At 35.9% G+C, this 15,296-nt stretch overlaps 1 protein-coding gene and 1 long non-coding RNA gene across 2 annotated transcripts in view; one reads left to right on the top strand and one right to left on the bottom strand.

Moving 5' to 3' along the window:
- The window catches only part of Macrod2 (mono-ADP ribosylhydrolase 2), a 1,707,616-nt gene that overhangs the window by 1,155,652 nt on the left and 536,668 nt on the right, over nt 1-15,296 (top strand). The window lies entirely within an intron of this gene.
- On the bottom strand, nt 8,411-15,239 carry LOC150050178 (uncharacterized). The gene is made up of 4 exons (XR_016538708.1): nt 15,108-15,239; nt 14,878-14,998; nt 11,567-13,110; nt 8,411-8,557 (listed from the first exon to the last, which is right to left on the bottom strand). It is a non-coding gene; the product is annotated as an uncharacterized LOC150050178 (long non-coding RNA).

The raw sequence follows: 15,296 nt of genomic DNA, 5'->3' as shown, positions 1-15,296 counted from the left end.
CTAAGGTTCAAGACAAAGATATCAGCTTAGTCTATATGTACTCACCTGATCTGCTATTCTACCTGACTCTTCTCATTCTGTGCCCTCAGCTCATGAAGTCCTGTCACTCATTCTTTGCTGTTAGTACCTTCAGTCTGGAGAGGTATTTTTGTTTTTGTTTTTTGGATGAGCATAACATCTACAGGGACACTTTCCCTGACTTCTCTGAACAAATCCAATTTTTACTGTGAACTCCTTTACAGTCATCATTGCAGGGGAAGTTTTATATATATGGGGGCAATTATTTTGCAAATGTTAGTGTCTAGGTTTGTCATCTTTCTGCCCTGAGCTCCTGGTATAGTGTTTGATGAATGGTAATCAGAATATTCTTGTGGAATGAATGCATATGTTTTTCCAGTAAAGAAGATGCTCTCCATTCTATCATAGTTATAATTTAAGTCACTTCGGAGCTTGTTCTGACAACAAAATTACAAGGTACAGTATTACACATGAACAGTAAATTTCAAATAATGAAATAGGAAACAACCTTTGGCAATGCCAATATGTAAGTTAGAGTTCTTACATATCATTTAGGGATTTTTCCCTTCTCTTACAGTACCTTCATACTACCAGATAAATGTTATGATTTGATTCTTCTTTTCTGAAAATGGCAGGTTTGCAATCTACTTTTATTCTCCTTGCAGTACTACTGTTGTATTTCTGGAAGTGGTCATCTTTCCTTTTAAGGGAACCATCTTTAAAAATAGTCTAACTCTGGGGCTGGGATGTAGCTCAGTGGCAAAGCACTTGCTTAGGAAGTGCAATGTCCTGGGTTTGATCCTCAGTACCAAAAAAGAAAAGACAAAAAAAAAAATACAGTTAGAAAAAGTCTAACTCCTTGTGGGAGTTACTTTATGCAGATAATCAAGCAGCCTTCTGGTTGGTCTGTATCTCAGAATTGTCTCTACAAATTATCAAGTCTTCTATGCTCTAATTTTTCCCCTCTCCTTCCCAAACATAACTAGAGTTAAATTACTAGTGACATGGGGTTGTGGGGGAGCTCTGTGGTGTGGTTGTCTAGTTTAGTTCCTGCTGCATAGAATGTGCTGGATAAGTTTTTAGGGCCCTGACATGAGCTGCACATATTCTTCCATCTGTCTTGGCTAAGAATCAATTGTAAGATTCATTATCACTACTTAGCTTGAGAATAGACTCATAGTTGTTTTTTTTATTTTTTTATTTATTTTAGTTTTTTTCATATATTTTATTGTAATTAATAGAAGGGTTACATGATATTTGCCAGATAGATGGTACATTAATTCCCATACATTGATACCCTTTCACATGTCTTAGTTGTTTTTGTTTTTTTTTTAAGCTGGGTATCTGGACAGTTCTGTATTACTAATGGCACCGCAGATGATGTGAGTGACACTGAAGAGTACTTTTTTAAGAGGGAACATCTTTAATCATTATAGTATTATCATATGACATGCATATTTAAAAATAGTAAAGTCATATAAAAGATTATAATACTTGTAAAGTCTTCTCAACGTAAACTGACATTCTCTCTTAGGAGGGAGCCACTGTTGTATTTCCTGTGCAATTTAAGTTTTTTTTAGCTTTTAGTCATTATTATAAAGGTGGTATGGGGGCCTGGAGCCACATCTTCCCTTACTTAATTCTGTAATATATACAATGAACTCTTGGCTTCATTCTCCCTGCCATGTGTCTCCCTTTATGTGTCTACCCCTTTCCTTTTTTCCCTACCTTTTCTCTTACATGTACCCATTCCCTGGTTTGATTTTGTTGGGCTTTAAGTTGTCTTTCTAAAAGATTATATGATTTGAGCTCCCCAGAGCTAAAATTCATTTGTAACCACTTACACACCACCTATTCTAAGTGTCCACTTACAGCTTTGTGTGTACACTCTACCATAAATGAACTCATGCAACCTTTGTTTCCCGATCTAGCTTACTTCCCTTAATATAATTTTTTCCCAAGTTTTTCATTTCCCTGTGGTGCCATCATACATTCTAATAGATGAGGACAATTCTACTTCATACTTTCCTGACATATTCACCCATTGATTGAGATCCCACAGAAAAGAAGATATTTTACAAACTATACATTAGACAAGGGAACGATATCCAGATTATACTTAAGAGTTCAAATAATAAATCCTCAAAAATTAAATCATCAAAGAAACAGAAAAACCTAATTAATAAATGATTTAAAGAGAAATTCTTTCTAAGAAGAAGAAATAGCCAATAGACTTATGAAGAATTGCTTAACATCTCTGACCATAAAGGAAATGCAAATCTAAACACCAGGATTCACTCCAGTTTTAATAGATATTGTCCAGAAAAACAACAACAGCCATTATCAAGAAAAAAACAACAACAAATACTGGTGAAGACTCTGCTAAAAGGAGATTCAACCCACTGTTGTTGAGAATGTTTGCTTGTTCAACAACTCTGGAAAGCAGTATGGTGGTTTCCCAAGTAGTAAACATAGAACTATCCTATGGCCCAGAAATTCCACACCTGGGCATGTATGAAATAGAACACAATGAAGCTTAGAGTAAAATTTCAGTCATTTTCTGAAAGTTTTCCAAATTAGGAAGGCTTTCTCATTTCAAAATAAATTTTCAAAAATTCACCCAAGTGATGTGGTGACATAGTTAACTTTGAATATGTGCATATACGTATTTTAAACCATTTATTTACTTTGTACATATATACAAAGATATCACACATATATACATGTATAAATGCACATATACATTTATACATGTGAATTATTGTATATGATTTATGTGTATGCTTTTATGCCCACATACATGTTATAAAGAAATACCTAATTTTAGACATCTAAATAAATTAATTACTTCATTTTTTTCCTAAGACTTTGTTACATATTTCTTTAGACCTGATAATTGTAAAGTAATACCAATTAATTTCTAATGTACATATGTATTAGAAATTATACATTTTGTACATTTATATATATACTTATAATTGTACATTTATATATATACATATATAAGGGAAATATATTGCTTAGTGTACTTTTGTGCTTTCAGATATAAGCATAAGTAAATGTTCTCTGTGCTTTTCTATATTGGAAACCTACAATATAGCTTCCAGACAGATTTTTTAAGGTGATAAGATTCTCATTTTTAATCTTCTTACTATTATATAATTATGCTCATTTTTAATCTTTTCTTCACAAGCTGACAATAGGTTCCAATGGCTGAAATAACACCTGTTTTCACCCACTTCTTCCTCCAAATATGAACAACTCACATAATAGAAGAATAAACCAATACTGAGCCCTTTTGACAGTTGTAGCTTAGGTGTTTCTGTGGTGTATTAAGATTTCTAAGAATTCTACCTCCCCGTGTCAGTTAATGATTTTCTTCAAGTGCAAAATGTTTCTAACATCCATCTTACTCACATCTGAAAGCAAACCTGATTATGAGACGAACAGGGCTTGACAGCTAAAGACATTTCTTCATTTATAAGTCTAGTCCTTTGAGATGTTAAATGAAAAAAAATAAGGCCATTTCTCCTAAGAGGGAATAAGGAGCAGAGTTTCTTTGTAATAGCTCTCAATGTGAAATTGCACATTGTCTTTTGGAAGTGAGAAGGGGAAAATACAGCACGGTTCTTGTATTTTGCATTTGCTCGCAATGTTCCCTTTTACAGAGCAAAAGATGGAAGGAACTCTTTCACTCTTTTCCTTCATAGTATTAAGACTTAAACTAGCAGTAGTAAGTGCTTTAAACTGATAGAATAAAATCCAAACCTTCTAGTGGCTTTCATCTATGGAGCGTGTTAAGAAGGCTAGGACACACATGAACAAATCTCTTGAAGGGAAGTGAATAAAAAAGTCAAATCACCTTCGACCCTTTTTCATCTTTCAAATACACCTGAGAATGGCTTCCTTCTTTCTTGAAGGCCAAAGCCATGGTGGTGGCTTGGGGCTGTCAGACCTGCAGAAAGACTCTTGTTTGCCATGCACTCTGAGAGAAGACTAGCTGTAATTGGCAATCCATTTCTCCATTTCCATTGTACAGCCATCCCTGACAAATTAATCACAATCAAATCTTGGCTGCAGCAAGGGGCACCCTATGCAGCAGGGAAGAAAAATGAGGCCTCATGCTGGTCTGACAGCCAAATCTGTCAACTTGCCCATTAGACAGAACAAGGGTACACTGCAGTTTGCCTGTCACTACCACTGCCCATAAACACTGTTTGCGGTCCATGTCTGGACCTGGATGATCCATTCAGATCTTGCTCAGGACGCATCACCTAGCTGATCAATCCTTACTGGAAAAAAAAGGAAAGGGATTCTTCCTGCTGAGGGTGCAAGGCAAGGGAAGTCGGCATAATGGTTGGTGAGCATGGGAGCAAGTTTATGAGTTTGACCATTTAAAACTCAGTAGAGGTTGGTTTGGGGCTTCTGGATAGCATGGATGTTCTAGGTGCACGCTGCTTTTCTCACTCATTTTTCATCAGCTGGGGAATAAGATACTTCACTCTTCCTACTCATGTTCTGAACATCTCTACCTACTCAACAGATAGCCCGGAATCTGAAATTAGCTTTTAAAAGATTCTGCACACTTACACACAACTCCTCACGCAGAATTTACAAGTTTTTGTAAATTAAGAGCTTTCACTCTTAATTTATACAAAAATAATTCTTTTGAGCAAATGTTTCGCAGCCTGTAACAAACTAGAAGGTAGCAAGATAATCCTAAGAGGTAAATACTGACAGCAACAAAGAATAAGTGTGAAAATATGAGCCAGATAGCCTTCTTTTGTTTTCTGCCTCGTCAGAAAGGCAGAGAGGGAAATCATACTTTGAATTGTTCTTATTTATTTATTTGCTAGGCCTGGGGTTTAAACTCAGGGCCTAGGCATGATCCCTGAACTACTTTTGCTCAAGGTTAGCACTCTACCACTTGAGCCAAAGCACAACTTCTGGCTTTTTGTATGTGTGTGGGACTGAGGAACTGAACCCAGGACTTCACGCATGCTAGACAAGCACTCTACCACTTGAGACACATTCCCAGCTCCTTTGAATTGTTCTTAGGCAAACCATGTGATGACATGTCCATGATGCTAGATGCTACATAGAATAGCCTGTAATGATCAAGATATGATATTTAGCTGAATTTCACCCAGGAAGAATCATGTCTTTTCCAATCAAATCTACCTTTTCTTCTTAGAATTGTGAGCAGTGATGTTTATGACTGCCATCAGGCTTTCCCAAAACTTAGAGATGAGGCCTTGTGAGACATCAATGGTGATGCTCTAATTTCTGGAAAAGCCCATTGTTGCCTGGATTGCAGAACCAAATAGCATCATTTGCTCTAAATTTCTCATTTACCTTCTTCCAGATAACTTAGGTCTAATAAGAAATAATGAAGATGTTGACTTTTGTGTGTTTTTGTAGCTTTGTTTTAACTTTTTCTAAGTTCTGATACTACCTTAGAAAGCCACTGTTCACCTTGCAGATTTAGGATCAGCCATTCTGTCAGTCAGAAGAATGGAGGTTTTCTGAGATGCAAATTTCTGAACAATATTTCCCAGAACTAGACTGACGACATTAGTAACTTGTCTGAAATCACAAGCTGGACTATGAAAACAGAACCCATGATTCACTCTTTAGCCTGTCCTCAAGGGTAATGACTTTGAATTCCTGTAATGACTTGTTCCATTTTTGCAGGGAACAAAATGCAACTGGAAGGATGCATGTGAATTTTGATTTCCTTTTTCTTTCTTTAAAATGTATAATACTTTCCTAAACTTTCTTCAGCAACTTGAAGTTTCCAGTGTTCAGGTCATCATAGAATCCTTCTTTTTCTGCTTTATCTTGTTCAGCTTCCTTAAATGTTTACCCCAAAATTCAATTAATTTCCAATTACTAATATGATGTTGTTGTGCAGTTATGTTTATATTGTCTTCCACCTAAGATTCAAACATTTGTAACTGACTGAAATAAGGCTTACTTTAAAATTACTGATATAATTATTTCTTATGTATCTATAATTGTGCATGTTATACTGTTATTTTTAATCATTTTTATGTGGGGGTCTTGAACCTTCAACTGAGGACCTAGGATCTGTCTTGGAGCTTTTGTGTTCAAGGGTAGTGCTTTACTACTTGAGCCACAGCTCTACTTCTGGCATTTTGTGGTTAGATATGAGTCTCAGGGGTTTCCCTGCCTTGGCTGGCTTCAACTCAGGATCCTCAGATCTCAGCCTCCAGAGTAGATAGGATTACAAAACCACCAGCACTCAGCAGGCATTTATCAGATTTTCCAGTGTCTTGATAGAACCTAATAATGATCATTGTCAATTTTTCAATTGTGCATACACACCTGAGACTCTGAGAGCTCATGTAACTGCCTGACGAAAGGGAAGAAATGGGTAAGAGTTCAGTTACCTTTGCATCCAGAGGTGTGTCTGCTTTAAAGCTATCTAGCACAAAGGACATTTTTCCATCTTAGAAAAGATGTTGTATAGGTGGCATTATCTGCAAATGTAGTCTTATTTAAAGTTCATCAAGGTTTTCCTAGATGAATCTAGTCTGAAGAATTCAGTCTCCCTCCCTTAGCAACTTTTCTAATCCCATAGACTCAGTTGAGAGTCAAGTCTCAGGAATAGGTAATCTAAATGCCTTGGAGGACACTAGTGTTGAAGTTTGGATGTTATTCCTGAAGTCACTGATTATTCTAATATGGCCTTGTGTCTTCTATACAGTTCTAGCACTAGCTTTGAAGTAAATACTGGGCTAAGAAAAAAAGCACAACACTTTAGGCATGTCCCTAGCCAACTGCCAATAGAGTTTGTAAAGCTTTGCATGAGACAAGGGTAATAGGTTTTCAATTGATGGATAATTATGACCAGAGTATTTGAACAATTTTTGTGTGCTTTAATTATGCATCTTGAACAAGAATAGAAAATTATTAGGTCAACAATTTATAGACATTCTTTGCTGTAAGTGGTAATTATCTAGCAACTGTTTCTTGTGTGTGTGTGTGTGTGTGTGTGTGTGTGTGTGTGTGTGTGTTACATGAATTGTTACCTTCCCACATCATAACTGGCCATGATATGGTTTTCTTCTCTTCGATCTTTGTAGTTTACCAATAAGTATTATTTTTTTCTCTTTGAACATACATGCATACATACATACATACATACATACTACATACACATACACACAGGGTTATTATGTAGCTGTTAATTAAGATTACACAGTTTTTGTAGATGTTTCTTTGGTAGGAAAACTGGTGTAAATTGTGTGAATGTTTTCTCTTTCTTACCTATCCTGTGTGTATTTGCATACATGCTATAATTATTTGAATATCTACATATACAGAGAATTATGTTTATTGATACCTATAAATATGAACTTACATCCCAATCAGAAATATTCTGATTATTTCCCTTTCTCATTTGAGGAGAAGCAACTCAGTGTTCGGTCCTAGTTCCCAGCAGGTTTTTACAGAGCAAATCTTTGAAATGACCTAGTTGTGAAGAGAAACTGATGAATGGCATTGTTGGTAGGTCCTTACTGAAAAGTCAAACTTCTTCTATCTTTTGCTCAGCACTGTGTTAGTGCTTTGTGTACATTAAACCATTTCATTTCCAAAAGGGTTTGTGTCATGACACTGATAATTTCATTGATGAGAAAGAAAAATCAACTGAACTGTGGCTAAGCATCTGCCATGCCAAGAATGTCATGCCAAAAAGATGACTGGATAAAGGCAACCTGATTTCAGGTTGAAGCTGCTTAGATATAACAACTATGTTTTCATTTATTTAGAGGCTTTCTTCCTGTTACTTTTTTCCCCAAGTCAATAGACTTGTTGGCAGTAGAGAAATATTCTACCACTCTCCAATAAGCCCATTTAACAGAAGAAAAAGAATACTCCACACTTTTCCCTAACTAGAAATTGTTATTAGTATACATTCTCCAGAGTTAGCACATTGGCTTCTCATTGCTGTGACAGCTTATCCAAAGACATGTGAAGCTGATGAATGAGTTGTCACTGTTTTAATTGGATCTCGCTAATCAAGGGTCATGATAAAATAGTCTTTTAGCATCTGCATAACATAGAGCATTCAACAAGTGACAAATGAGGCCAGCAGGACCCTTCAGATGTGTGATACACAGACCCTTGATTAATTGCACATGCTATAAAAACCTACCATGTGATCCTCATCCCCAAAAAACTGATGGTTTTTATTTTGTAGTCAAGACTTCTACTTAAGAACTATCCTTTGGCTAATGCAAATAACTCATTCCTGTGAAATTCTTTTTTAAGGGGCAGCCTAAGAAATTCTACTGGTGAAATTTGAGGCATATTTTGAAGAATTAATTACTTAAGCCTTTACAGAGCATTCCTTTTATTACCCGCATTCTCTCTCCATCTCCCATGACCTCTGTTCAGTTTTCCTGCATGGATTACAACCTTCTTGATGCTGGCTGACCCCTCATTTGGGCTCATTTTTTAAGACAGGAATTGATCGACATTTTCACCCATCAGACTGGTTCCGTTCATAAATCTGTAAAATAAAAAATAACCTCTCTGGTGTGTGAAATTTCCCTTTTATGAGCTTAATAGAGACCTAGAAAGCTTGGGGGAAAGCTCTATTGACCTCATCAAGTTCCCTGCAGCAGCCTGTCTGTTCAGAAGTAGGCTTTCAACTATTCCCTGTAGGGGAACTGCATGTTATGTGATAATTGTGGTGTCTGACAGTAATTGCTGGGACAACTGAGATCCCAAAGGCAAATGCAGGGTCTCACAGAACTACCTGGACATTGGAAATGGAAAAGAATCTCCTTGAACTACCCGATATATATCAATCGTGCTCTGGCTTATTGACCCACCAGCTTTGCCTAAAATATTCCCTTTACACCGAGCCTCCAGATCTTTGTTAACAGTTCATTCCCCGGGGAAAATCTTTCCATAGATTTCCCTAAAAGCATTAACGTCTTTCCTTTGCTGTCACCTTTGTCAATGAGACTTTCCTTCTATATACATTGCTGTTTGCATTAAGGACGCATGTTTGACCACTTCGATCTCACTGAATGACTATCAGTCCTTTATAGTCAAAAATCCTATCCTTAATCCCAATACAAACTCCCGAAAGACAAAATTATGATCTTTATAAATGGCACTGAAAATTAAATGTGTATTGACCTGAAGTGATTGTTCAGACCAAATTACCAAGTCTTATAGCCAAAATGAGCTAGCTTTCATAGAGCCTTGAAGGAACTCCAGAAGAAAATTTGATTATTGTTCTTTTCACTAAAGCACTGATTTTTCAACCTTAGATATCCTTTAGAATTACTTGGGATGTTTAAAAAAAGCAAATATGACTAGATCTTACTCCTGGAAATTCTAATGTCATTAGTGCTGGGTGTGACTTACATATCAGTATTATTTCCTTCTCCTGGGAAATTCTAAGGTATAGCCATGGCTGAAATTCATTGAAATAGTGGAAATGAAACTTGGCTTTCCTTTCAAGTCTTTCTGGCTTTTTTTCAGCTCTTACATTTTGATATTTTTTTTTGCCAGTCCTGGGGGTTGAATTCAAGGCCAAAAAACTGTCCTTGGGCTTTTTCTTCAAGGCTGCGACTCTGCCATTTGAGCCACAGCACCACTTCTGGCTTTTCTATGTATGTGGTACCAAGGAATTGAACCCAGGTCTTTATGCATGCTAGGCAAGCACTCTACCACTAGGCCAGACTCCTAGACCCTTCAGCCCTTAAATTTTCAATTGAACAAATCAGATAATATCCTTTCATTTGGTCTGATCTTAGGCTGAAGGCTAGCCTATACAAAAACTAAAGCTGCTTAGAGGAATATACTTTCTTTCTGTCTTTTCCCCCTAACATCTTACTTTGAATATCTGGTGGGTTTCATATAAGAGTTAATTTTAAAAAACTTACTCTATACTAAAATTTTATTGCTCAAATTACTTTTCTGCTACTTTTGATGCTATGAGAGGATTTAGAATTTGATGAGTATTCTGTCTTCACTATTCTACATCTCAGATGTTTCCATTTTGAGAAGCTTAGAACTCTCATGATAGATATAAAGTTCATATACCCTTATGTTGTTCAAATAAACCATAATAAATTGACCTCAGTGCCTTTTGCTTTTTGATACCTACTTGTACAATCTGGCATGATTTCACAGTGTTATACATTGAATCCATAAATTGGGCTGTATAGGAGAGTAACTAAAATATCTCACTGAAAATATAAGACCACTGGATTATCTTGCATGGAGAATGAGCAGACCAGTGAATTTCTTTTTTTTAGAAATATAATTTTATCTGAACGTTACTTACTCCAGTCCTGAAATGACCACAAACCAGACAATAACTTAACCTTCTTAGCATCGAAGCCAAAATTTGTTACCAAATTTCCCTCTTCGGTTGTAGAAAGCTTCCCTTGGGTCTTTCCATGCAGTGTGCCTAATGCTCTGAGCTATTTGCTCATTTGAAGACAGGCTTTAGTTGCAGCTTAATAACTCTCCGATCCCTAGGAGGTATCTGATGGCCTCTAGTGATTAAGACTTTGAAGTTAGTTTGCTTAGAATTTGTCTCCTATCTCTTGCTCTAATTATTTCATTTCCATGAGCTGTGGTTTTTCCCTCTTCTATAAAAATAAGAGATAATAGAATATAACCTAACAGACCTAGCAGAGCTGCTCTTTCTGCACATTAAATGAAAAACATGTCTAAGTGCCTAAGGCCGCATATGATGCATGGGGAACCCTTCCATAGTAAATGGGGGATATTATTTAGTTCCATTATCTCTGCCCTCAATCTCAAGTTACATTTTTTTCAATTATTTCTACTAGCGAAAGAAATTTGGGGCTCTATATGTGGAATTCTGACACCGAGAACTTCGTTTCAGGCTGTTCTGAACAATTTCCAAAGACATATTGGATAATAAAGAACCAATACATTTTCAGATACCATTCCCTTGCAAATCAAGGATGACCGCGCTGCTCCAACAAATCATAGCAGAACTAACCCATATAAAAAGAAATAGACTGTCCTTTCCATAGGAAGTCCCCTGTAATAATGACACCATGGTCTCATTTCTATTGTCAAATGCAGGATGACATTTATGGACTCCCCAGGGGAGTTAACATCATTTTGTAAAACTGCTGAAATAGAAATCAAAAGTCAGTCATCATCAATCAAGGTTAGAGAAATAATGTATTCACCACCTGACAAATGTAACTGTAACCCCTCTATACATTATCCTGACAATAAAATACAATAAAGTCATCAGTGATAAAAATGTGTGCAAAACAGTAGATATAACTTGAGTACTATACCTCTTATACACCCATGTTCTTACTAAATCAGAGAATGTCATTATGTTTATAAAGACAACATTTTTGGCACACGTCTAGATGATAGGACATTTTAAAGATTTGTCACTTATTCAGTAAGTATATACTAAATGCTACATTAGATTTTAGCATTGGTGATATCCATCTAGTTCTTTCAAAGTTCATCAGATCTTGCCTCTTTGGGTGCAAGGACTTACCCAGATATAGTAGATATAGGACAGAAAGGAAGAGGTAGCTCTTCAGGGTCCATTCAGTGAAAGCATGGGAAATCTTCAGATCTTTACAACTATTCCAGATCTTTCCATCTTGAAGGGAAAGTTCCCGTTGTTAGCCTAAGGAAGTCCTGGGAGCGGCCAAAGCCTACTTGATTCAGAGTGGGAAATGGAATTGCACCAGAAGGCAACTTGTAGGTCTAAGAAGTATAGATAGGAACAGTTCTTGAAGGCACTGGATCCCCAAAACATTGCTTGAAGGCACTGGATTCCAAAAACATTGCTTGAAGGCACTGGATTCCAAAAACATTGCTTGAAGGCACTGGATTCCAAAAGCATTGCTAGTATTTTGAGCTGACAGTTTTTTTTGAATGATGAAAATTCATTGAGAGAAAATAAAATCTCTTACCTGCTATGTCTTCATCATTATATTATCATTACTATGCCTGTAAATCTTATCTACTGTCCCTTTCTTATTCAACCTCTTACACTATTGAAGTGTGGGGAATGTTCATTTGGAGTATGGATATAATTATCCAAGGTCAGAGTTTACAGAAGAAGCTCTGTGCTCTGTGATTTAATGTTTGAAGCAGCTTTTTAACACCTGTCATATTAATGACAGGTATCTTCACAAGCCCACTATTCTTTTATACAAGTTTCCTTGATCTTCCTCAGAAAAGATAAATGTCCTCTCTCTTGATCATTAACTAATAATTACCCAAGAAACGTTCAGTCTTGATTTTTCCAAACCAGCTAAAGGCTTATGGCTGCCTGCCAAGTTTCTAAGAACAATATAAAGAGCTAGGGGAGCAGAAGAAGAAATGGAATATGAAGCCAGCAAAATTCTGAAGAGTTCAGGGGATCTACTGAAGTTGTTGGTATTTTCTTTGAGACAATTTTCCTCTACTGGAAGGCTATTAGGACAAGTGAGATACTAGGTTACCAAAATATATACATAATGTTGGTATGTGTCTCTATTTCTTAGAATTTGTTTCATTGTACTAATAAGATATGATACATACTCAATTTTGTACCCTCAGTTGTACATCTTAAATAACATCTCTGTACAAATCCAGGGCTGGGCACAGTACTTCCCCTATGAACGAACATAGATGAGGAAAACAGTTTGATTCTATTCTTCTAGCTATATTGATTTCTTCAGGCTTGGGTACATGCACGTTGATTCCATTATAGTCGGGATAGTCGGAGATGTTACTAAAAAGAAACACTGCTTCTTGCTGCCATTTGTCTACCATCAGTACCCAATATTGATAACCAAAGAGATACCAGATTTTACATATGGATGGAGAGTAGATCTGGGTGCTATCATATGGGTGAATGGGTCAAGCTATGCTGGAAGTCAACTTCTCTTGAACCTTGAAGTTGCATGAGCCAAGATGTACGCGTGCTTGTTCAAGCCAGTTTCAGTTGATTTGTCACGTACAGCCTTTATGATCCAAATAGTGCAAAATTCCCAAAGATTCTTTATAAGTTTTCTATATTATCTGTCCAGGTGTAAGGATAGCTTCCTACAGTGAAAAAAAAAACAAACCTCAAAACTTGTGGCTATTGTCTTGATTGTTTAGTTGATTTGTTTTTTCCTATTAGGAAGTTTGTTACATTCACCTGGGAAATCTGTGTTGCCTGTGCTAGTTTTACTTCTTTATTAAAAATGTGTTTTGTGATTCCAAACTTAGTAGTTTTAGCTTTATGGTTGTTAGGTACACATAACAAGTCCTTGATGGCAGAAAACCATTTACCAGGTCATGTAAACAGCACCCTTTCTAATTCCATGGCTTTTATTAATTAATTAATTGTTCTCTATGTATCACAAAGTCTCCTCACTGGGTACAGATTTTGTAACCATGCATATTTGGAAACTTACTGTGAGACAGAGCCGGCATTTGGGCCCAAGTGGAAAATAATTATTAATGAATTTTGTTGTTCTAATCCTAAACCATGAGAAATAAAGTTAATAACAGTAAAGCAGAAGATTAAATTCTACTGGGGTTCAGAAGATATATTTTAGTAATAAAATTATCAGAATAAATTTGAGGACCAATATACATAAAATTGTATGGTTGGGAAGATTCTGAATGGGTATGATATTTGTAGGAAAATGAAAAGACTTACATGATTAACACAAAGCTAATGTTCCGATGTGTGAAGTACTCTCAGAAAAAAAAAAAAGATTTCATAGAAAAGTGGATAAAAGATGTAGAGTAGCCATAAAAAGAGGAAATAGAAATTAACATGAACTATGTAGAAGAGTATCTGGTTCCTTAAAATAAATATAAAGTCAAAATATAATTTTACTTTTTGTAAATTTTACTAGAGGAAAAGATTGAATAAAAATAAATTAATTTTTTTTAAAAAGATCAATAACTTCTGTTGAAGATGGTATAATATGTTCTTGCCTCATTTATCCAAAAATACTGAAAGTCAGGGTACAATGAAAGCACCTTCACACAAATATTGGTACATTACACACCAGAGCCAAACTGTGAAAATAGTTCAGATGCCTCAGGACAGATGAATAGATAAAAGCAATATAGTGTTGTCTGTGTGTATATGTGTGTGCATGTGTGAGAACACATAAATTGACATTGTTGACATGAAACCTGTTTTATAGGATGTCTACCAGAAATAAAGCTTTAAAGACTATTAAAATATGTAAAATATGTAGTGAATATTCTGCTACATGTTGGAACTGTGGTTACAGTACAATGCTTAATACAATGTTGACCCATGTTGAAGACTTTATAATAAATAGTTGACTCTTGCCTTTCATACATCTCAAAAGTCTTTACCTTATAATTCACATATTTGGTACATTTATATTAGATGTAATTAATATGGTTGGATTTAAATATATTATTTTTATTTGTTAAAAAACAAATACATTTAATTAAAAACTGCTGACCTCTCAGTTTATGCTAATGTGACTAATTTTCTTGGGAAATGATTTAATGCTAGGTCCTGAGACTTAAAATTTACATGTTCTTCCTAATCAGTAATACCAATATGGGAAATCTTTCTTGTGGAAACAGAAATATCAGTATTTAACCATATGTATTTCTAATGTCATTTTGTTTTAGTCAGAGTCTACAAGCAATCTAAATTTATTTGGATAGCAAAATGACTGTATAATTTTTGTGAAATACAAAAGTAGAGAAATTTTTGACAATAAATTAGCCATATTTATATTGGCATGGAGGGATGTCTTATATATTTTTAATTTAAAAAAAGAATCACAAGTCAAAAAGGAATCTGAGAAGGAAAGGTACAATTGTTACCTGAGGGAAGTAAAACTGAAGAGTTTTCACTTCTTTTTTGTTGTTGTTTTTTGTTTTTACTTATTTCTTTTGCTGACTTTTATATATTGCAATGTAAAACCTTGATGAAGACAAGCAAATTCTGTGAATAAAAGAATTTTAAGAGAGCGGAAGATGGCGCCAAGACAATAGGGATGCTGCCTAGCTCTCTCTCACAAAAAGAGAGAACCAGGGTCCCACGAGTCCACTACCTTAAGAAATCCAGAACAAACTCAAAAAGCAATGGAGAAGGACTCAAACCGGAAAAGAAATCCAGATAAAGCTTCCATCCAACTTTCTCAAAGAATTTGGAACGCGAGGACCCCTCCTCCACCCCTCGGGGCTCTGAGCCCCGAAAAGCGGTGGTGGAGGGCGCCAGGCCGGCCAGCCCCGACCGCTGC

Source organism: Megascapheus bottae, chromosome 18 (assembly GCF_031878675.1).
Source record: "Megascapheus bottae isolate mThoBot1 chromosome 18, mThoBot2.hap1, whole genome shotgun sequence".
Classification (NCBI taxonomy): Eukaryota; Metazoa; Chordata; class Mammalia; order Rodentia; family Geomyidae; genus Megascapheus; species Megascapheus bottae.
This window is presented reverse-complemented; position numbering and strand designations above follow the sequence as displayed.